The sequence below is a fragment of the Cebus imitator genome, unplaced genomic scaffold (assembly GCF_001604975.1).
Source record: "Cebus imitator isolate Cc_AM_T3 unplaced genomic scaffold, Cebus_imitator-1.0 Scaffold75, whole genome shotgun sequence".
NCBI classification, from domain to species: Eukaryota; Metazoa; Chordata; class Mammalia; order Primates; family Cebidae; genus Cebus; species Cebus imitator.
This window is the reverse complement of record NW_016107390.1, coordinates 1,400,090-1,425,368: the sequence shown is the minus strand read 5'-3', so window position 1 is coordinate 1,425,368 and position 25,279 is coordinate 1,400,090. Positions and strand designations below refer to the sequence as shown.

The window sequence follows — 25,279 nt, the reverse complement described above, 5'->3', positions numbered from 1 at the left end:
AAAAAATAAATAAAATAAAAATAAAAAAAAAGAAAAGGTGACCTTCAATTCCATAAAAGAAATAAGGAAAAAAAACAAGATGACCTTAAAATGAAAGTTCTAATGTAATTTCATCATTTTATTGTAAGTCAGAGAGTCTATATTAAAGGCAATAAGACTTCAAATGCTTTAAAAAGAGAGAGAGAGAGAGAGAGACTAAAAACCATCTTAAATAATCTAGAGATATTTGAAAATAATACAAGGCTTAAAATTAAAAACAGTAAAACAGAAAAAAGATTTTTAAGTCCAAAGGGAGCTCAGAAAGGCCTACAGCCGAGCTGCTGCGCAGGGAGACGGAAGCTGAAAGCAAAGCCCGGAACGTCGAGGGCAATGCAAGGAACAGAACACACCTGAAAACCAGGGACTGAAGTCTGAGTCTGAAAGCCCCTGAAACAAGAGCCCCAAGAGCAGGAGGAGAGGAATGTGCCGGCTGAAAAGAGAGAGAGCGCACATTCACCTTTCCTCTCCTTTTCATTCTATTCATGCCCTCAAGAGACTGGATAATGCCCACCTGCACTGATGAGGGTGATCTTTACTAGTCTGCAGATTCAAATGCTCATCTCTTCCTGGAGCACTCTCACAGATACATCCAGAGATAATATTTTACCAGCTATCTAGACATCCCTTAACCCAGTTAGCCATCACAACTAAGGAATGGTGACGTGGAATACTGGAGACAGAATGGCATGAAACGGCGAAGGGCCTTCGATGATGAGCCATGGATTGAAGAATACTAGGGCAAAGATTTTTGCATAGGAAAATGACATAATCTCTCTACTACATATTTAACCTGATTAAAATGGACTTTTGCAAGGACAACTAAGGAAGAGACCTAGTTAGGATCTTGTTTAGAATAAATAGATAAATGTCTGTATTATAGTTGGATGGGATTTTAAACATTGCCTGATCTCATCCTTCATTTGGCAGACTCAGAAAGCATAACCTGCTCCTGATATGCTGGGAAATTAGTAACAAAGGCTACAATGCTTGCTTTTCTTTTTTTTTTTTTTTGAGATGGAGTCTCACTCTGTCACTCAGGCTGGAGTCCAGTGGCGTGATCTCCACTAACTGTAATGTCAGCCTCCCAGGTTCAAGAGATTCTCCCGCCTCAGCCTCCCGAGTAGCAGGGATTACAGGCATGCACCACCACGCCCAGCTAATTTTCATATTTTTAGTAGAGGTGAGGCTTTGCCACATTAGCCAGGCTGGTCTCGAACTCCTGACCTCAAGTGATCCGCCCACCTGGGCCTCCCAAAGTGCTGGGATTACAGGTGTGAGCCACTGCACCTAGTGTACAGTATTTTCAAACAATGAACTCATAAGTACCCTTATATTTATTCTGACTTTTTTTAAAGATAGCTCTTTCTATCTCCCAGAATTTCTAGAACCACCTCCTTAATGAACCGAAGTCTTTCTTTCTGGCCACAAATATTCACTGAACCCCTTACTTTGTGCCAGACACTGTTCTAGAAGATAATAACAAAATTAGTTCCCTCTCTAGTTGGATCCAAAATTCAAAAGAAGAAACAAAACAATAATAAACACATACATCACACAGTGGTAAGTGAAGAAAAATAGAGTCAGAATGAAAACAAGTGTGGTATAAGTACACAGAGAGTAGTCACAGAATGTTTTCTCATAAGTCTGCATGAGCCAGGAGCAGTAGCTTGTGCCTATAATCCCACCTGGCAGAGGGAATGAGTTGGTGGGATCACTTGAGGCCAGGAGTTCAACACTAGCCTGGGAAGCATAACAAGATCCTACCTCTAAAAAAAATTTTTTAAGTAGTCGGATGTGGAGGCATACACCTGTAGTCCCAGCTACACAGCAGCAGTAGTCTGAGGCAGGAGGATTGCCTGAGGCCAGAAGTTTAAAACTAAGCTGGACAATTTATCTCANAAAAAAAAAAAAAAAAAAAAAAAAAAAAAAAAAAAAAAAAAAAAAAAAAAAAAAAAAAAAAAAAGCCTGCACTATAAGAAATCCAGTAGAAGAGTGGTCCCCAAAGACTAGGCAATAAATGGGAAAACAGGGAGAAGGTAAGCAGCCTGTTTAAAAGAGGGAGGGAGAAGAAAACTTTGTTCTGTCAAAGTTTAGAACAAGCAGAAACTTATAGACCATTGTAAAAACTTTGCCACTGAAGTGTCCCCCAGAAACAATGCAAACCAGGAGACAATGGAACATCTTTAAAGTGAATGAAAGGTAAAAACAAAAAATTCAAGCCAGAATTCTATATCTAGCAGAAAAATCATTAAAAATAAAGGCAAAATAAAAAATCCAGACAACTGCAAGGAGAATTGGGTACCAACAGACCTAAAACTAGAATTTTTTAAGGAAGTTTTTCAGGTTGAAGAAAAAGGATAGCAGCTAGAAACAGATAAATACAAAGAAATGAAGAGTGCTAGAAATGTTATGACAAAGTACTGTAGGGTCTACAACATGTAAAAGTAAAATGCATGATGAAATAGCACAGAAAATAGGAGGGGAGAAATAGAAGTACACTATTGTAAGGTTCTTACATTATATACTGAATTTATAATATTATTTTACAGATTATGATGAGTTAGAGATAGATGTTTTAAACCGAAAGCAACAACAAATAAGTATAGCTAACGAGTCAACAGAAGAGACAAAATAGAATATTAATAAATATTCAAAGGAAGACAGAAAAAGAGAGGACAAAACAACCACAAAAATAAAAATAAAGCAGAAAACAAGTAAACTTACTAAAACATAGCAAGAACAATGCCTACCAAGCAACATATTTAAGCTGGTCTGTGTTAGCGCATCTGTTGGGAAGAAAACTGAAAACCAGCATCTTTACTAACTGATATAAATGTCTGCCTGAAGTTTTCACAGATGATTTACTGAAATATGGTCATTCTACATTGCTTTCATTTCAATCTGTCATAAAATAGCTGTGTATGATTTTCAAAATCAAGAAATACTTTAATTAGCCAACGAGTTTACTGGTAATATCTTCTCATTCAAGTAAGTTTTTGAACTTCTGACATCGCCAAAAAAAAAAAATGGCAGTTGAGAATTTGAAAAAAGGAAATTAGGCCAAACAGTTATTTGCAAAATTGTTTTGTCATCTTTGGTTCATAATGATGTTTATCTTATAGATGCTACAGCTTTTTTATCAACATTCAAAAAGTTATCACATCAACATATTCAATGGCAAAAATATAATTATAGTTTACATAATTTCTTATTTTATACTATACTTTCACATAGTGACAATAGTAATCAAGTACTAAATATAACAGAATTCACATTAGTAGAGGTTAAATGAATAATTATCCTGTTAATGTTGCAATTTATCCTACTTGATTATATTTAATCAGCAAAAACCCCAGGCTCAATGTAAAACTGATGACAGCAAGACTACCTCAGGTCTCCTTCCAAAGTGCCAGTCCAGACTTCTGAGTGACCATAGGCAGAGCATACGCAGTGAGTGGTGGCGGAGCCCCAAAACTTTTTCAGCACACACCAAAACCCACCCATGTATGGTTCCATTCAGAAGAGACCACAGCTCTCCAGGTGCTACAGATGCAACACCAACCTAGACAACTGGAATTATATGACATGCAATCTTTTCTGTCTGATTTTCACTTAACATAATGTTTTTTGAGGTTCACTAAGAAAGGTTTTATCATTGATTTACTAGCATTTTTTTAAGTAAAATGTCACATAAGCTGCAAATAGAAATTGTTTTCCAATTACAGTACCTCTGATTGTTTTCTCCTGTCAGGTGCATTTGTTAATACTGCCAGTACAATGGTCCCAACCTTAGTGGGAATACCGTTAGTGTTTTCCAATTAAAGTCAAATGCTGAGTATTTGATACTTTCACTCTGAGAGGAAAATCACATATTTCTGTATATGTCACCACCATATTATATTAACTAGAAGCCACCATTTGTTCATCTACAATAGGATAAAATAATGTCTGCCCTCTCTGCTTTTCAGAAATCTTATAAAGAAAAAAATATATTTGTAGAAAACAATAAAACTCTGTATAAGTCTGAGAACCTATAATACCATAAAAATAATTTTAGAAACCACTGAACTCCTTTGAAAGTGTGTTTTTAACTACTAGCAAGGAAAGAGACGTTAGCAGACAGGAAGCAAGGAGACTACACCTTTCAGCCATCCAGGTTATATGTAAACAAAGAAAGGAGGCTAGCTACAGAAAGTGAATGTCATACTGGAACACACTGAGTTTTGTAAGTTCCTGTAACATATTTCTGGTCACAGAACTATCACCAAACCTAGAAATAAAGACCTAAAACACTTCTAATATTAAACATTAAAAGAAATATGAGCATACATACATTCAAGAAAGATTAATCAGGCCAGGTGTGGTGGCTCATGCCTGTAATCACAACACTTCGGGAGGCCAAGGTAGGAGGATCATTTGAGCCCAGGAGTTCAAGACTAACCTGAGCAGCATAGGGAGACTCCAATTCTACAAAAATTTTATAAATCAGCCGGGCATGCCTACAATCACAGCTACTCAGAAAACTGAGGTAGGAGTATTGCTTAAATCCAGGCGGTTGAGGCTGCAATGAGCCATGATTGTGGCACTGCACTCCAACATGGGCGATAGTGTGAGATCTTATCTCATGAGGAAAAAAAAAAAGCAGAATTTAGAATGTAGAGGTATATTTAAAAAGTTAAAAGATTCTTAAATCCTTAACTTATTTTAGAGGAATTCCAAATACAGACATGAAAATGGGGATACTTACATGACTAAAAGTAACTAAAAATGTCTGCTTATCTACTCAACAAAATGTTCAAATATAAAAAAATTTTAGACCACTTCACAACATAGGTACTAAAAGCCAGTACCATTTTATTAGTGCATATTTGTTAAAATAAGGAGGAAGGAAGGTAATTCAGTTAGCTCTCATAAATACCCTTGGATTGGTTTGTTCAATACTAGAAAAAAATTGGTCTATGCAATAGTAATTCTCACATTTTTAGAGCTCCTTTAACCTACTGTATAAAGTATATAGTGGGAAGGAAGTCAAACTACTTACTTAATATTTATCTTTAAGCTGAATTTGAATTAGTCTCAGAGTTCTATGCTAACCAGTATAAGAGTTAGGATGTTTTTCAGTTGCAAACAACAAAAAAAACAGATTTGCATAAAAAAATTTAAAAGCCCAGAGGGTGGGCAGGTTTCAGAGTTTGTTAAAAATAAAAACGACGGCTGGGCGCAGTGGTTCACGCCTGCAATCACAACACTTTGGATCATGAGGTCAGGAGATCAGGACCATCCCGGCCAACGTGGTGAAACCACGTCTCTTCTAAACACAAAAAAATTAGCCAGATGTGGTGGTGCATGCCTATAGTCCTAGCTATGCGGGAGGCTGAGGCAGAGGAATCACTTGAACATGGGAGGTGGAGACTGCAGTGAGCCAAGACTGCGCCAATGCACTCCAGCCTGGGCGAAAGAGTGAGACTCTGTCATTCATTCATTCATTCATTCATTCATAAATAAATAAATAAATAAATAAATAAGACAACAGTAACAACAGCAAATACAATGTGTCAAGTACTGCTCTCTCCATTTTGTGTGAATTAATCTATTTAATCCTTGCCACAACTTTCTGAAAGCTATTAGCCCCATTTTGCAGATAAGGAACTTTTCCTAAGGTACAGAGAGCATTTATTACTATATTTGCCCAGGGTGGCACAGTTACTAAGTAGTAGAGCTGGCATTCAAACCCATGCAATCTAAACCAGAGCCATGCTCTTAACTGCTGATGCTCTGCTGCCTCTTTATGGCTTCTTGGGCTGCAAATCCTTTCTCTCCAATTCCCTCTGCTCTGCCCTCTTCCAGAGCTGGCGTGAAGCTCCCCCTCAGTAATAGTATAGATGCCAATGGGTCCTGGAACTACCCTGTACTCATATAAAAGGGGAGAGCAAAAGCATTTCTTCCTACCAAACGAAAGCTCTGGATCTCACTTTAATTGAACATATCAGTTTTTGTTCCCACCACAGAACCAACCATTGCAGATAGGGAATAAGGTTGACCAGAATTATCCATGCCAATGGGAACCTACCACAAGTACTGTAATAAGGAGACTCTACCCCACCAAACCTGCAAAACTGCTATGTAATGCAGCTGGATTGGAAAGAATGTTGAGTAGAAGCCACTCTGTCCTCTGCAATCATGATACTCTTGGGTGATATAATTTTAAGAAAGGAAATCAAGCATAACCTTATAGTATACTTACTAAAATTCCTCAAATCTAAGACGCTATGGAATGTAAGACATACCACTATTAAAGATACATTAAAAACAGTATAGCATCACCAATTATCACCTCAAGAGGCCTTCAACTATAGGATACATCCTAATTTCATTTATGTCAAAAATGTAGGAGGAAACATTCATCTTAAAATCAAAAAAATGTGAAGTGCCATCAGCTGGAGTTCCAAAAATCCACAACTGCTTTCCCACATATATTGAGCATAAATCTAGGCTATAACTACATACACAGGCTGAGCAATGAAACGGCAATCAACCCTGTTGTGTTCCCAGAACTTAACATGAATGATAACTGAAAGAGTTATCAGAGGCGTCCCTCCTCAACCTCTCAGTCAAACACCACATCAGACAAGGAATATCCACCATATGCCAGGCACAGTGTCTGGGTCCTATAAGGGAAAGTGTCTTAATTCCAGCCCTCAAGGATATGACTGACAAGTACTAAATAATCATACAACAAACAGAATGTAGTAATGTTATTAAATGGATATCAATAAAATATAGGGGTTCAGAAAAAGGAAAGATTAATATAGACTAACTGGAACAGGGACAGTTCCAGCATCAAGAAAACATCAGAGCTGTCTGGGCATCTGTAAGAGGTAAGGATCTATTTAAGAGAGGAAGGTATGAAGCAAGAGTAAATAAAAGGGAGGTGTTTCAGATTACATTAGTAGAAATCAAGTTGAACTAGATAGAGCAAAGACTGTATGTGGAAAAGCAGAATATAAAGCTAGAAATATAGTTTGGAGCCAACACATTTGGTAGTCAAGAAGGGCACTGAACATTTTTGAGCAAAGAAATGACATCATGAGGGAGACTGGAGAAGAATCCCTGAGTTGTTTGCAGATACCTACATATTAGTATGGAATACAGAAGGAAGGTCTAATTTAAGAGTTTTTATTTGGGGGTCATGAAGGACATCACAAAGAAAGAAAAAGCAGCAGCAACTACACAACAAAAGGAAGAAAACCAGGAAAGTGGGGAAAGAGTATGTAAGAAAAGAAAGAAATTAATACTGACCAGTTTCACAGCAAGATAGAATAAGAACTGAAACATAACCCCTAAGATTTAGATTATTGACCACCTGGCTAAAAGCAATATACATGGAATAGCAGGAATGGAGGTAGTATACACAGGGAGGTCAGAAAAGGATGCTTAGAGAAGATAGTTTTTGAGCTAAGAAGTTAACCAGATAAACAGGAAAAAACATCATGTGTAAGGAAAGAAACATAGTGTCTACAAAGAATAGGCTGGATCCAATACAAAGATATGTATCCTCAACAACAACCAAAAAAAACTACAAAAGTACACATAAGAAGGTTTTTAAATTTAATAAGCATGACTAATTTGTTACTTCACACAAATTGATCTTTTGCTTTAATTACAATGCTAACTTTTTAAGAAAAAGAACAATGCCAACCAAAAATCTGGCAAACACACTGCTCAGCAAAATTTGATGAAAAGGCATGCAAATAAGACACACCTTTTGTATGACCTCTTGCTAAAAGGAGCAACTTTAGGCCAGATGCGGTGGCTCACACCTGTCATCCCAACACTTTGAGAGGTCAAAGCAGGTGGATGGCTTGAAGCGAGGAGTTCGAGACCAGCCTGGCCAACATGGTGAAACCCTATCTCTACTAAAAATTTAAAAATCAGCCAGGTATGGTGGTATGTGCCTGTAGTCCCAGCTACTTGGGAGGCTGAGGCAGGAGAATCACTTGAACCCAGGAGGCAGAGATTGCAGTGAGCCAAGATGCCACCAATACACTCCACACTGGGTGACAGAGTGAGACCCCTTCTCAATCAATCAATGTAGCAACTTTATATATATATATATATCTGCTACATAAATTACTCTCCAATTCAGCAACAATCTGCTTAAACTAACTCTAGGCAACCAAGTTCAATCTCAAATTTCATTTTGATTCAATTCTTTTCCTAAAAAGGATTCCATATTTTATAATAGAAAGAGCCATTAAAAAACTCAAAATTTTGGCCGGGCACAGTGGCTCACGCCTATAATCCTAGCACTTTGGGAGGCCGAGGCGGGTGGATCACGAGGTCAAGAGATCGAGACCATCCTGGTCAACAAGGTGAAACCTCGTCTTTACGAAAAATACAAAAATTAGCTGGGCATGATGGTGCGTGCCTGTAGTCCCAGCTACTCGGGAGGCTGAGGCAGGAGAATTGCTTAAACCCAGGAGACGGAGGTTGTGGTGAGCCGAGATCGTGCCATTGCACTCCAGTCTGGTCAAAAAAAAAACAAAAAAAAACAAAAAAAAAAAACCCTCAAAATTTTCTTTATAATTAGGAATAGAGAAAATTGTTCAGTTTCTAAAATCCCACATCTCTGACTATATGCTGGGAGAAAGTATATAGTCTGACAGCTCAATAGACATGCATTTTTTTAAAATCTCACTGCATAATTGCAGATAAGACAAACGAGTAATCTAACAATTATGCCAAACTCAGATTGGACTCTATGTGTGAAAGTACCACATCCTCTAGCACTTTTTCCAAGGAAACTATCAGAACCATTTATTTTCAAGTGCATAATAGCAGAACTATCAGTTATGTGACATCCTATGAAAAGACAGACACAATTTCTAATTATATCCATTCTTTCATTTTAATTACTCTAGAGAGTGATTACATATTTAACTTGGCTATCTTTAAAAAATTAAGTTGCTTTAATGAAAGTAGTTTAGATAGCTACACTACCATACATCAATTAGAAAGTTAATCATTCTGCTTGTTCTCACAGAAAGATTTTAAAGGAGGTGGAGAGGTGGTGTTTCATGCTTTTTAAAAAGTTAATTAGAGAGCACCCAGAAAGGGCGATCATCTGAGAAATAAAGTTTATCAAAAATCCAAAATATGTAATCTTCACAGTGTCAAGAAACAGCAAGACTTTCTCTTTAATGAGTTTATTTATGTTCACTTTAAAAGAAAATCTTCAGTTCACTGGGTGATGTTGAGTTTTTGACACACTGCAAGACTTCACCGTGTAACAGAATATAAGACTTCACTCACTTGCTTAGTCTTGACTGCCTAACTGATGGCAGACTATTATCTAAACCATATTCCTACTCTAAAGGAAGTTTTCTATTTTACAATGATCTCGCTGTACACTTCACAGTCACACTCATCATTATAAAACATTCCAAAATCTTTTTTTTATAAGTTTTCAGTGTTTGAATTATCATAATCCTCCCCAAATTAATTACTAATAATCAAGGAAGGTTAAGTTGATACTTAATTTTTGGCCAAAACAGGTTCAATGGATCTCTCCTAGATGGATGGATAAGCTTAAGAATGCATCTTTAGGAGTCCTTGCCAGAGCAATCAGGCAAGAAGGAGAAATAAAAGACATACAAATAGGAAAAGAAGAAGTTATTCTCTCTTTGCAGACAATATGATTCTATACCTATAAAAACCATAAAGACTCCACCAAAACAATTTTGCAACTGATAAATGACTTCAGTAAAGTTTCAGAATACAAAATCGGTATATAAAAATCAGCATTTCTATACCTCTATAATGTTCAAGCTGAGGGTCAAATCAAGATCACAATCTCACTTACAACAGACACACACGCTAGTATCTAGGAATACATGTAATCAAGGAAGTGAAAGATCTCTACAAGGGAAACTATAAAATCACTGCTGAAAGAAGTCAGAGATGATACAAACAAGTGGAAAAACATTCCATGCTCATGAATTGGAAGAATGAGTATCACTAAAATGGCCACACTCACGGTGGCTCACACCTGTAATCCCAGCACTTTGGGAGGTCAAGATGGGCAGATCACCTGAGGTCAGGAGTTTGGACATCATGGTGAAACCCCATCTCTACTAAAAATACAAAAATTAGCCAGGCGTGCTAATACACACCTGTAATCCCAGCTACTCCGGAGGCTGAGGCAAGATAATTGCTTGAACCCAGGATGTGGAGATTGCAGTGAACAGAGATCATGCCACTGCACTCTAGCCTGGGTGACACAGCAAGGCTCCATTTCAAAAAAATAAAATAAAAATATCCATATTGACCAAAGCAAACTACAGATTCAAAGCTATGCCTATCAAACTACCAATGTCATTTTTCACAGAACTAGAAAAAACTATTCTAAAATATGGAACCCAGAAAAGTTCCCAAAGGATTGCCAAAGCAATCCTAAGCAAAAGGAAAAAGACTAGAAGCATCACATTATCCAACTTCAAAGTATACTATAAGGCCAAACAGTAACCAAAACAGCACGGTACTGGTACAAAACCAAACACAAAGACCAATGGAGTACAAAGAACCCAGAAATAAAGCTGCACACCTACAGGCATCTGATCTTCATGCAGTCAACAAAAATAAGCCATGAGGAAAGAACCCTCTATTCAACAAATGGTGCTGGGTTCGGCTACCTATATGCAGAAGAACAAAATTGGACCTCTACCTTTCACCATATACAAAAATTAACTCAAGATGTGTAAGATTTAAATACAAGACCACATACTATAAGAAGCCATTCTTCTATAGGACTGGTTTAGGAAACACCATTGTGGACATCAGCTTTGGAAAAGAATGTATGACTAAGTCTTCAAAAGCAATTATAACAGAAACAAAAATTGACAAGTAGGACCTAATTAAACTACCAACAGAGTAAAGACAATATAAGGAATGGGAGAATATATTCACAAATAGTGCATCTGACAAAGGTCTAATATCCAGAATCTGTAATGAACTTAAACAATTTAACAAGCAAAAAACAAATGACTCCAACAAAAAGTGGGCAAATATATGAACAGACACTCCTCAAAGACACCCCACAAGCAGGCAACTAACATATCAAAAAATGTTCCACATCACTAATCATCAGAGAAATACAAATCAAAACCACAATGTGACACAATCTCACACCAGTCAGAATGGCTTTTATTAAAAAGTCAGAAAAGAACAGATGCTGGCAAGGCTGCAGAAAAAAGGGAACGTTTATCCTGTTAGTGGGAATGTAACCTAGCTCAGCCACTGTGGAAAGCAGTTTGAAAATTTCTCAAAGAAATAAAAACAGAGCTACCATTTGACTCAGCAATGCCATTACTAGGCATATATCCAAAATAAAAGAAACTGTTCTATGAAAGAGACACATGCACTTGCATGTTTGTTGCATCACTATTCACAACAGCAAAAAAACATGGAACTAACCTAAGTGTCCTCAACAGTGGATTGGATAAAGAAAACATGAGGAGTGTGTGGAATACTATTCCACTCCTCATGGAATACTATTTATCCATAAAAAAGAACAAATCATATTCTTTACAGCAACATAGAAACAGCTGGAGGCTATTCTCCTAAGCAAATTAATGCAAAAAAAGAAAACCAAATAGCATTCAGATCATACTTATAAGTGGAGGCTAAACACTGGGCACTCATGAACATAAAGATGTCAATAGACACTGGAGACTATTAAGGGAGGGGAGAAAAGGAGGGGGGCAAGGGCTAGAAAATCATTGGGTACTATGCTCATTACCTGGGTGACTGGATCATTCCTATCTCAAATCTCAGCATTACACAATACACCCATGCAACAAACTTGCACATGTGTTCCTTGAATCTAAAATAAAAGTTGAAATTATTTTTAAAAAAGAATGTATTTCTGATTATCTGAAATTATTGCAAAATACATGTATACACATTTTTTTCAAAGAGGTTTTACAGGTTTCCTAAGTTAACTGTTTTATTCTATGAAAAGACCATGGAATAAACAAAACAAAGCAGCAAAAGTTTAAGTGAAAGCTTTATATTCAGACTACAAAGTTTCTTTGGTAAGAGTAGTGTGTTAAGCAAAGAGGTATTCGAGTAACTGTAATACTAGATAAGGTACATTCAGGACAAAGCCACTGTTTCTCTCTAAGTTAGGAAAACATCAGGAACGACTGAGAATTCCAAAATAGTTTGAATGAGGAAGGGGGAATAAGAGAAGAGTAAAATAGCATTGAGATTCTAAATGATAGAAGAATTCCAAGCAGAAGATAAAAGGAAACTGAACAAAACTTGCTAAATGAAGTTACATTAATCAGAATGTTCCACATGGCATTGAACTTCCCTCTATAACAGTTTTTGCTACCTTCCCCTAAAAGTTTATCAAGGGCAGACACTTACCTTAATAGTTTTTGTATCACGGACTCCAGTACAGTACTTGTCACATAGTTGTTACTCAACATTTCCTGAGTCAATAATGAAAATATGGGTTGGAAATAGGTGCAAGTTTTTTTTTAAATTATTAAACCAGAAGCTTTCAGTGGGTAGTAGCTACATGTCTAAATTTCCTTCACCCACTTGAGAGAGATATATAAAGACCTTGAAATGTTTCAGGAGAAAAACGATTCATGAACAATTCTTCCTTATTTAAAAAAAAACTAAACAACAATAGAAGGGAGTAGAAAAAGAACCTGATCTTCTTTCATGGAAATATGGATTTAAAAATAAACAAAAAAAGAACCTAATTGGCCAGGCACAGTGGCTCACGCCTATAATCCCAGCACTTTGGGAGGCCGAGGCGGGTGGATCACAAGGACAAGAGATCAAGACCATCCTGGTCAACATAGTGAAACCCCGTCTCTACTAAAAATACAAAAAAATTAGCTAGGCATGGTGGCACACGCCTGTATTCTCAGGTACTCGGGAGGCTGAGGGAGGAGAATTGCTTGAACCCAGGAGGCGGAGGTTGCGGTGAGCCGAGATCGCACCACTGCACTCCAGCCTGGGTAACAAGACCGAAACTCTGTCTTTAAAAAAAAAAAAAAGAACCTAATCTTCCTAAAGTGAACTAAAATTTATATATTTCAATCTCCAATAATTGAAGGCAAGAACTTTGTTCTTACAGACTATCTCAGGCAGCAGTTTAAAAGGGGGGTCTACAATGTTTTCCCCTTTAACTTTTGATTTTAAAATAATTTTACACTTACATAAAAGTTGCAGTAACAGTACCGAGGATTCCTATCTATCTTTCACTCAGCTTACCTTAATATTGACATCACCATAATAATACATAGAAACCATCTAGGTTCCTGCCTCCCTAGTCTCCTCCTATCTGTGATAATCCCTAAATCTTTCCTTGTTTGACACTTGATACTTTTGAAGAGTAATGATCAGTGATTTAGGTAGGTTTCTTACCTAAATAACGAGTTTTTTCTGTTCCACAGGGTAAAGAATGTATTTAGATGTCCTGCTTCCTTAGCCTCCTTCAATCTGTCAATCTGTGACCCAACATGCTCCCGCCCCCAAGGGCAGGTTACTGCTATTCCCTTTCCCCAGGTGTAAAGGGTTTTCACCAAAGCCCTAAAGGTAAGGTCATTGTTTTGTCCTTTCCCCTGATTTCATTCAGTAGAAGGCGAAAGGACAACAGGAAAGAAGGGTCCTGCTAGAGTTTCTTACTCTATCTTTAGCAGCTGCTCTTCTAGAGACAAAGAATGCATTCTCAGGAATCTCACCTGTCTTTTGGGGGAGCTCCTGGTAGAGCTTTTGGAGAAAAAGCCTGCAGGTGGGTATGAACTCCCCTCAGCCACAGTTCCCAGGGACTTCACACTTTCTTGCCAGCCCACACAGAGCATCCATCAATATGTTTAACTATTCCAGCTGAATGCTTACCAGTGTCCAGCTGTGGGTGCCCAGGTAAGCAAGTGCTCATGTCTTTCCCTGCATCTGTTTCTTCTTAGACTTCAAGCTAGCCAGTTGCCCTACAATCTCAGCAATCTGATGGGTTAAAGGCAAAAAGTCATGAACTTGCAGTTGTCCAGATGTTTCTGTATGTTTAGTCTTGCTTTTAAGATTAGAAGCCATGCTCTTTCTGTTCAGTTTTGTTTTTATTTAATGCCTGAATTTGCTTAAAGATAACACTATGAAACAAATTTAAAGTTTACTGAAAAAGCAACTTAAAAGCAGAATTCCAAATTCCAAATTAAAATATTTGAATATAATTTTTAATCTTAAAACCTAATTAGTTTTGACTGTTGATCAATGTGATTTTTTCCAGCTGTTGTTATATCATCAAGAAAACTCTCATTTCCATAACAATAAAATTCAAAACTGAATTGCAATAATGCATGTGGACATAAATGAGAATGTGACCTAATAAAAAACACTAACAGCTGACAATGATTTCTTAAAAGCATTTGCTTCATGTTTGTCAGAATGTTGGGAGAATACCAATTACGTATTCATAGTTCTCTTAATTTTGTTTTATAAAATATTTTCTCAAATCTCTTGGGAGATTGCTATAGAGTTAAAGCTATCTTAAGATCAAAGATCAAACAGAGGGAAAAAAAACCTATAATTCTCTACAGCAGCTCATTGATCTTTCCCATCTGCTATGCAAAAAAAGGAGATGTATGTTAAGTTTGAAAAAAGAAAATCTTTTTAACTAGGAATGACAGCATACTGATTCTGGCAAACATTCAGGGGGAATTTTTATATAACAGATCCAACTCCCTTTTGCCAAAATATAAATGATGTCAACAATAGGAAAATAAAATCTAGTCAGTAGTTTCTGATTTACATATTTCTTCCTGCAAATATATCATATGATCAGATTTCTATTATAAAACCACACACAGTAAAATAAATTTTCCACCATCAAGAGGACTTTATAAGCACAGGCTTAGTTAGTGGTCAATGATAAAAGACAACTGGAGTAAGGCACTGCAAAATGAAGTCAACTCAGGCCTAGAGGAATTAGTTTCCTGGTACTCATCCCTCCCTTGTATCCTTAAGGGACTGATTCCAGGACACCAACACCCTCCGTGGCCCGCAGCATGGATACCAAAATCCATGGATGCTTAAGTTCCTTTTATAAAATGGCATAGTATTTGCCTATAACCTATGCATATCCTCTTGTATACTTTATATCATCCCTTGAATACTTACAACAGCGGTCTCCAACCTTGTTGGCACCAGGGACCAGTTTCATGGAAGACAACTTTTCCACAGATGCCCAGGGTTGGGGGAGGGAGGACAGGGGAGAGGGGATGGTTTTGGGATGAAACCACCAGATCATCAGGCAATAGTTTGATTCTCATAAAGAGTATGAGATCTAGTGAGATCTACTGTGTAACCTAGATCCCTCATATGCACAGTTCACAATAGGGTTCATGCTCATGTGAGAATCTAATGCCACAGCTGATCTGATAGGAGACAGAGCTCAGGCAATAATGCTTGTTCACCCCCCCACTCACTTCCTACTGTGCAGTCTGGTTCCTAACAAGCGATAGTGTGGTACCATTCCTCAGCCCAGGCATTAGGGACCCCTAACTATGCTATGTAAATAGTTGCTATACTGTATTGTTTTTACTTGTATTTTTTTTTTGTCACATTATTTTCAGTGGTTTTTCCAAAGTTTTTATAATTTTTTTTACAGACAAGGTCTTGCTATTGGCTGGCTCCAAACTCCTGGGCTCAAGCAATCCTCCATTTAAGCCTCCCTAGGAGCTGGGACTACACGCAAACACCACCACACTGAGTCCAAATATTTTCAATCCAAGCTTGGCTGCATCCACAGATGTGAAAAACATGGACACAAAGGACTGACTGTATAGTCCAACGATTCATGTTTCCACAGACTATATGTAAAAGCCTAGAGGCCTTCTCATGTATCTTCACCTTGGAAACAATAAAAGAAAATTCCCAGGATGCAAATGACATGCCCCATTTTTTAGAACAGAAACAGCACATTTTGTCTCCTGAGACAAATGTTCACAGGCACACCAACAATTATCTTTGGTATCCCTCCAAGTATTTCAGCATGGGGCTTGTTTCCTTCCTTAGTGTGCCTTTAGCTTCTCTCTCCTCTCACAATCACTGAATTGTACACTTAAAATGGGTGAATTTCGTGGACTATAAATGATACTTTAGTAAAGCTATTTTTAAAAAAGAATATTACTAGATCCAGTGTTACTATATTAACGGGCAAATGTACAAATAATTCCAATTTTCCTTCTTATAGACAGAAGTGTAGACAGGTCTCAAAAAAGATGTAGGTGGAAGGATGGGCACAGTGGTTCACGCCTGTAATCCCAGAATTTGAGGAGGCTGAGGCAGGTGGATCATCTGAGGTCAGGAGTTCAAAACCAGACTGGCCAATACAGTGAAACCCCATCTCTAACAAAAATACAAAAAGTAGCCGGGGATGCTGGTGTGCACCTGTAGTCCCAGCTACTCTGGAGGCTGAAGCAGGAGAAATGCTTGAATCCAGGAGGCAGAGGTTGCAGTGGGCCAAGATCACACCACTGCAGTCCAGCCTGGGCAACAGAGCAAGACTCTGTCTCCCCAAAAAAAAAAGATTTGGGGGATAGGCTGTTCAACAAATGGTATGCTGTGCCAACTCAATATCCACAAAGAATGAATTTGAACCCCTGCCTTGCCCCACGTATGAAACATAATTCAAAATGCATCGAAGAGCTAAATGTAAGAGGTAAAACTAGAAAACTTTTAAAAAGAAATGTAGATATAAATCTTCATGACATTAAATTAGACAACAGTTCCTTAAACATGGTTCCAGCCTGGGCAAGACTCCATCTCAAAAAAAAAAAAAAAAAAAAAAGATGTAGGGGAAAAGAACAGTCTTTTCAACAAATGGTATGCTGGGCCAACTCAATATCCACAAGCAAAGAATGAATTTGAACCCCTGTCTTGCCCCACATATGAAAATTAATTCAAAATGGATCAAATAACTAAATGTAAGAGGTAAAACTATAAAACTTTTAAAAGGAAATGTAGATATACATCTTCATGATATTAAATTAGACAATAGTTCCTTAAACATCATACTAAAAGCATAAGTAACAAAGGAAAAACTGATAAAGTGGACTTCATCAAAATTAAAAACTTTTGTACATCAAAGGTCGTTATCAAAAAAAGTGAACAAACAATCCACAGAATGGGAATAAATATTTGCAAATCATCTATGTAATAAACCTTGTTTCCAAATTTAAAAGAATTCTGACAATGCAACAATAATCAAGAAACACATAAACCAATTTAAAATGGGTAAAAATTTTGAACAATACTTCTCCAAAGAAGATATAAAATAGCCAACAAGCACATGAAAAGATGCTCATATCATTTGTCACTAGGGAAATGAAAATCAAAATCACAATTAGACCCAAACTTTAGACCCACTAGTATGGCTATAACAGCTTTTTTTTTTAGGGAAGTGTTGGTAGAGATGTAGAGAAATTAGAACCTTTGTATCCTATTGGTGATAATTGGTATAGCTACTGTGAAAAACAATTTGGCAGTCCTTTAAAAAAAAAAAAAGTATTACTATATGACCTAGCAATGACACTACCAGGTATATTCCCAAGAGATATAAAAACATGTCCACTCAAAAACTTGTTCACAAATGTTGATACCATTATTCATGATGGCCAAAAAATGGGGGCAAAATCCAAATATCTGCCAACTGATGAATGCATAACAAAATGTGGTGGTATAACTTTACAATGGAGGATTATATTATTCAGCCATAAAAAGAAATGAGGTACTAATACATGCTATGACATAGATGAACCTTGAAGCTATTATGCTAAGTGAAAGCAACCAATCATAAAAGACCACATATTTTGTGATTCCATTTATATGAAATGTTCAAAATAAGCAATTTGGTTGTCAGGCAATGAGACAGGCAGGAATTGGGAAGTACTGGATTTCTTTTGGCATGAGGGAAATGTAGAAATAGATAATGGTGATGCTTGCACAACACTGTGAGTATAATAAAAACTTAATCATATATCATAAAAGGGTTAAAATGGTAAATTTCATATTATGTAAATTGTATACTTTCTTCTAACATGAAATAAATGGAGTAAGTCATGATGGTAACCATGCTGCGGACTCTCCCAGAGCAGAATTCCCATCACCGTAACTCTTCTACAGAATCACAATACACACCTAGCCACAGAATTCGAGGTAAACCACTGTCAAGGCTTTAAGTAGACAGGATTTGAGCAGAATTAGAAAGTGATAACCACGGGATATAAAAGGAGAGTCATGTATTTACTATTAAAAAATAGAGCCAAGGCCGGGCGCGGTGGCTCACGCCTGTAATCCCAGCACATTAAGTGGGAGGCCGAGGCGGGTGGATCACGAGGTCAAGAGATCGAGACCATCCTGGTCAACATGGTGAAACCCCTCCTCTACTAAAAATACAAAAAATTAGCTGGGCATGGTGGCGCGTGCCTGTAATCCCAGCTACTCAGGAGGTTGAGGCAGGAGAATTGCCTGAACCCAGGAGGCGGAGGTTGCGGTGAGCCGCGATCGCGCCATGGCACTCCAGCCTGGATAACAAGAGCGAAACTCCGTCTCAAAAAAAAAAAAAAAAAATAGAGCCAGAACTGCATTTGGATGGCCAGCAGTGGCAGTGGGGAGAACCTATACACTGTCAGTGCCACACGGAGATGGAAGAAGGCAAAAAATTCCCTCAATTATCTAAACTTTTTATTTAAGTTAATTTACATTTAAAAAGCTACAGGAGGCTAGTGGCTACAATACGTAACATAACAAGGTAACACTCTACACTTTTTGTTTTACAAACATCAAGCTGTGGTTCATTTTTGTTATTCACAGAACATTCTGAAGACCCAACTCACCGTTATTACTATGGTCACAGGAAGCAAAGATCTTTGCAGAGTTCTCCTTCACATATGAAAATCATCTTTATATATCACTAGTATCAAAAGACAAATACAATGAATAAGTCTACAGATTTAAGACTAAAATAATTAACCCAGAAAAACAAAAAAAAAAAATCAACAGCTTTCACTAATTATAAGCAAACAAGGCTGTGGAAAATACAGAGAAAACAAAAGACCTCTTGCACACAGAGAATCAATTGATAGTTAAGGCCTTAATACAGTGTTAGGTTGTAAGTCACTACATCTAGTAGAACTTTTCCACAATAAAGTTTTTAAAATGGAAAAATTTTCCCACAAAATGAGTTGGGAACCATTTGTCTAAATCAAAAATATGTCTTGAAAAAGTAAAAGTATAGCATAAGAAATGAAATGATATGGCCCCAAAACAGTGTTCATGGTTACACTGGGAAATGCTGGATTAAAAAGACATAAAATGGCTTTACTCAGAGAAATTTTTACATAACCCTTAATAAGCTAATGTTCATTGTTAATTTTCAAGAGGGAGATTATGGAAAGTTTATAAAACCTATCTGATCAATAATCATAGAAAATAAAGGTCTAATCAGTATTTCTCAGGTTTGTGTGATTATATTAACAAGAATCACCCTAGGGTACTTTTTAAATATACAGGTTTTCAGGATCCTACCCCAGAGATTCTGATTTAACATGTCTAGGACAGAGAATCTTATTCTAGGTAAGTTTTATGGTCCAGAAAGTTTGGGAAACACTGGTCTAGGTCATTCGGAGTAACCAAGATAAAACTGAAAACCATATAGACACATACAAACTTAATTGATCATCACACATACACACAATCAGAGTGAATTTTAAAAAAACAAATAACCATGTGTCAGCATGGACATAGAAAAATTGGAATCTTCATGCATTGTTGGTGGGAATGTAAAATGGTGCAGCCATTTTGGAAAACAGAATGATGATCTCTAAAAAAATTAAAAATAGAATTACCATATGATGCAGCAATTCCATTTCTGGGAATATTACCAAAAGAACTGAAAGTAGGTTCTCAAACAGGTATTTGTGAACCCAGGCTCACAGCTGCACTATTCACAACAGCCACATGGTGGAAGCAACCAAGTGTCCACTGATAGACGAACAGCTAAACAAAACACTGTATATGTATTATGGAATATTATTCAGCCCTAAAAAGGAAGAAAATTCTGACATATGCTACAACACAGATGAAGTTTGAGGACATTATGCTAATTGAAATAAGCCAGTCACAAAAGGATAAATACTATATGATTCCACTTATATGAGGCAAATAGAGTAGTCAAACTCAGAGAGACAGAACTTGGGAGAACAGGAAGCTATTGTGTAATAGGTACAGAGTTTCAGATTTGCAAGATGAAAAGAGTTCTGGAAATGAATGGTGGTAAAGGTTGCACAACAATGTGAATGTACTTATGCCACTGAACTAGATGTTTAAAAATTGCTAAGATGGTAAATTTGATGTTATGTATATGTAACCAAAATTTTAAAATAAATTTAGAGAAAAACAGATTATTAGAGTTGTCTTGTTACACAGTCAGAGACAGTGCTAGATACAGTGTGGAGCCTCCTGACTACCAGGCCAATGTCCTTATCACCACACCCTGTTACTAAGAATAGACAGCCAGGTATGGGTAGGCACACAAAGTCACAGGTCCAGCGTATACCAAGTCTAGGAAGATTTCATTTCTCCAGTTCTGCTCATTTGGAATTTATGATAACCCAAGGATAAACTTTAGTCCACTCAGATTATCTGTCTATAGAGAAAGCAATTAGAGAATGATTGAAAATGTATCATTAGATTAAAATTTAAAAAGCATGAACTGACATAGAATGTATAGGCCAGGCACAGCGGCTCATGCCTGTAATTTCAGCACTTTGGGAGGCCGAGGTGAGCAGATTGCCTGAGGTCAGGAATTTGAGGCCAGCCTGGCCAACATGGTGAAACCCTGTCTCTACTAAAAATACAAAAATTAGCCGGGCATGGTGGCGGACGCCTATAATCCCGGCTACTAGGAGGAAATGCTCGAACCCGGGAGGCAGAGGTTGCAATGAGCCAAGATTGCACCATTGCACTCCAGCCTAGATGACAAGAATAAAACTTCTTTAAAAAAAAAAAAAAGATACATAATCTACTTAATAAATCTAACTCCTTAGTACTTCTAGCACATTTATTATGCTTCTAGTCTGATAATATACAACTATCTTTTGTTTTCTTAAGAGTCAGTCTCTTGATGTTCAGGAAGGAAAAAAAATTAATAACTAAAAAAGTCAGAGTCTTACTCTGTCACCCAGGCTAGCATGCAGTGGTGTGATCACAGCTCACTGCAGCCTGGAACTCCTGGGCTCATGCAGTCCTCCCACCTCAGCCTCCAGAGTAGCTGGGACTACGAGTGCATGCTGCCACACCAGCTAATTTTTTTTTTTTTTTTTTTTTTTGCATAGACGGGCTGATGTGGTTTGGATTTGTCTCCCAAATCCCCAGTGTTGGAGAAGGCACCTGGTGGAAGGTGACTGGATCATGGAGGTGGATTTTCCCCTTGCTGTTCTCATGTTAGGGAGTTCTCACTGCATCTGGTTGTTTAACCTCTCTGTCTCTCCTGCTCCAGCTATGTATCTGCTTCCCTTTCACCTTCTACCATGATTCTAAGTTTCCTGAGCCCTCCCCAGCCACGCTTCCTGTACAGCCTGTGGAACTCTGAGGCAATTAAACCCCTTTTCTTTATAAACTACCCAGTCTCAGTTATTTCTTTATACAAGTGTGAGAACAAACTAATACAAAGAGTCTCTCTGTGTTGTCCAGGCTGGTCTCAAACTCCTGGCTTCAGTGATCCTCCAGCTTCAGCCTCCCAAAGCACAGAGATTACAGGTATGAGCCACCATGCCAAGCCTAAATTTAACTTCTTATAGCCCCAAATGGAATACAGCAGGTCTTTGAATACCATCATTTTGTTCAACATCATTTTGTTATGATGTTGATGAGGTAAAAATATAGACTCCAGCTGGAGCCACTGCTTTTGCAGTGTTTGCACACTCTCCTCAAGTCTGCATGGGTTTCCTCCAGGTACTCTGGTTTACAAATCCTACATTCCAAAGATGTGCATGTTTCATTCATTGGCTGGTCTAAATGATCCCAGTGTGAGTGACTGTGGGTGTGTCTGGGAGTGTGCCCTGCAACAGAATGACATCCTGTCCGGGATAAGTTCCTACCGGGACCCTGAGCTGCTGGGATGGGCTCCATCCACCTGCCACCCAGAACTAGAATAAGCAAGTTGGAAAATACATAAATACAAATTACTATAAAACAAAAATTCATCAATTCTATGATAATCATACAAATGCATGACAATAAACAATGAAAGATGAAAGTGGTCAGTATGTGGCCAGATTTGCCATCACTTGTTTTTTATCTATGTGGTGGTCAGAGATGCTCCTGAGAATTTTTGCTCTGCAAATGTTTATTCTTTTATTTAGCCCACTACCACTGCCTGACTTCACACACTGAATTAGGTAAATAATTATCTTACTTGTTTTGATTAATCTTTCTTAAATGTATGTATAACTCATTTACTTCAATATTCAACATTAGAAGTGTTTTTGGCCAGGCGTGGTAGCTCATGCCTGTAATCCCAGCACTTTGGGAGGTAGAGTTGGGCGGATCCCTGGAGCCTAGGAGTTCAAAACCAGCCTGTGCAACATGGCGAGACCACATCTCTACTAAAAATAAAAAAATTAACTGGGAGTGGTGGTGTGCCCCTGTAGTCCCAGCTACCAGGGAGGATGAGATGGGAGTATCACTTAAGCCTGGGAGGTCAACACTGCAGTGAGCCATGATTATACTACTGCACTCCAGCCTGGGTAACAACAGAGTGAGACCTTGTCTCAAAAAAAAAAAAAAAGCATTTTAGTTTTTTATAAACTTTATAAGTTTGGTGATACTTCTGTGATCAGAAATATGTCATAGGAACTTAACTCTTGTCTATATCCATTAGCCTATGGTAAAATTGGTTTCATTATAAGTCATTTTACTTCTACAAGAAGTTTTCAAAAATCTATTGATGATGTTAGGTGAGGACTTACTCTTCATGAGACATAATAAGGAAATAATCCCATCACCTAGAAAGAGAACCACGATTAAATCAATAAACACACACAAAAATAGGTGATTTCATTTTTCAAGACCTCAGATACCATTTGTAATCTATTTTTACGACTCAATGTGATTATTTGCCCCATGTCACTAAATATCATTAAAAATTAACATTAGCAAAACATACCTACCACAAATCGAGTACTTGTCATTTGACATGCACTACATTAGCACTTTGCAGAAGTTATTTCATGCTCACAAAAAGCCTGTCCGGAAGATATCATCCCTCCCATTATACTAATGAAAAACTACATATTAATATCTAATGATATTTAGGATCACAAACTAAATCATGATAGTATATATTTTTTAAATTATGAAGTCAAATTTACAGAAGTTGTTTTAGGCAGAAACTAATGACGTAGAAAGTCTCTCTCCAAATCTGTAAGTATACCTCTATGAAAAAAAAGTATTTGGGAACACAAATACTACGTTAAAATAAGTGTACAAACATATTTAAGGTGAAGTTGAGATCTTTGATGTAACTAAGAAGGAAAGCCTCATTTTCTACTACTATATAGGAGTAGAGAAGCATAATTAAAACAACCAGCAGCAGTACTGTGAGCTTTCACAGAAAGATAAAAGTTTACAAAATCCCTTTCATAATGCCCAGTCTCTAAGGATTGGAGCTTTCCCATCTGTGACCATCTTTCTGAATCTGCTGGTGTACCCCTTCTTTTGTATTTTCCTAAGAGGAAGAAATCCCTTCGTGAATGGAACAATAACCTCAGTGCCACATGTATAAGAGTATATTTGCCTACTGCTTGGTTTAAGGCCTTTGGGAATTATACACACCTGTTAGTGGGGAGAAACATGGTCCTCCAATCTGGTCACATTATGTAGAAGTAAATTATAGGTGACCCTTAATCTCTGTTTTGTGCCTCTCTACTTGCCCTGCCATTCATAAGTACCTACACATTTCAGACACACGAAGAGGAGCTTTTTATCCCTTTGAAAGAGCCGACTAGGAGGTTTACAAGAAGATCACTAATGAGTAATAGCGGTAAGTAAAATTCACTCCAAGCAAGTTCTTTCTTAGTCGTCATTTGTGTAAGTTTTCTTATGAAAGTACCAAAAAAATCTTTGTTTAAAGGTCATTTTACCTATGGAGTAAACTCATAATTTGTAACAACATTGCAAAACTTGTGGTTACACTGGCTTCAAGTTATCTTATTTCATACTGAAAAGACCCCTGAAAGGAAAGTACTGTCATTCACTATATTGAGGAGGCAAATTTAAAACCAGGAAACTGATGCTACCTATTACTAATGATCTCTATTTAACTTGGCCAGGTCACTCCTTTTCAGATTATCACTGGAGCTTTCAAATCTTCAAGGTATCAGAAAGCATTCTAGTGGCTCAACAAAGGCACTGAAACAAGGACAAAAAAAATGCCTTCACTGGCATTTTAGGGTCTAATGCCTGTATTTCCTTTTTTTTTTTTTTTTTTTTGATAGACTTTTGAGATGCAGTCTTACTCTGTCATCCTGGCCAGAGTGCAGTGGTATGATCTCAGCTCAGTGCAACCTCTTCCTCCCGGGTTCAAGAGATTCTCCTGCCTCAGCCTCCCAAGTAGCCAGGGCCACAGGTGTACACAACCACGCCCAGCTTATTTTTGCATTTTTAGTTCACCACCATGAACTATATCAGATAATAAGTGCTACAATGTGTAAGTACTACGGAAGCACAGTGGAGGTGTTATTGTAGTCATACCATGAAGTACCTTTTCTTCAGGGAAGGAAGGGGTGATGTGACAATCCATTAGAGGTATAGCACAGGCACAAAAATAATAAACCCTTATGGAAAAGTCTTCATTGAAAGACTACTGAGGCCAAGCACAGTGGCTCCCGACTGTAATACCGACACTGGGAGGCCAAGGTGGGCTGAGGTCAGGAGTTTGAGAGCAGCCTGACCACCTGGTGAAACCCCATCTCTACCAAAAATACAAAAATTAGCCAGGAGTGGTGGCACACACCTGTAATCCCAGCTACTCAGGAGGTGGAGGCAGGAGGACTACTTGAACCCAGGAGGTGGAGATTACAGTGAGCCAAGATCGCATCACTGCACTCCAGCCTGGGCAACAAGAGTGAAACTCCTTCTCCCAAAAAAAAAGAAAAGAAAAGAA

General features: G+C 37.6%; 1 protein-coding gene and 1 long non-coding RNA gene across 2 annotated transcripts in view; both read right to left on the bottom strand.

Moving 5' to 3' along the window:
- Nucleotides 1-25,279, bottom strand: part of SMYD3 (SET and MYND domain containing 3) — a 713,156-nt gene that overhangs the window by 622,217 nt on the left and 65,660 nt on the right. The gene's annotated exons all lie outside the window — the stretch shown is intronic.
- LOC119471808 lies at nt 11,385-20,848 on the bottom strand. Its single transcript, XR_005200892.1, has 3 exons — nt 18,951-20,848; nt 13,957-14,061; nt 11,385-12,533 (listed from the first exon to the last, which is right to left on the bottom strand). It is a non-coding gene; the product is annotated as an uncharacterized LOC119471808 (long non-coding RNA).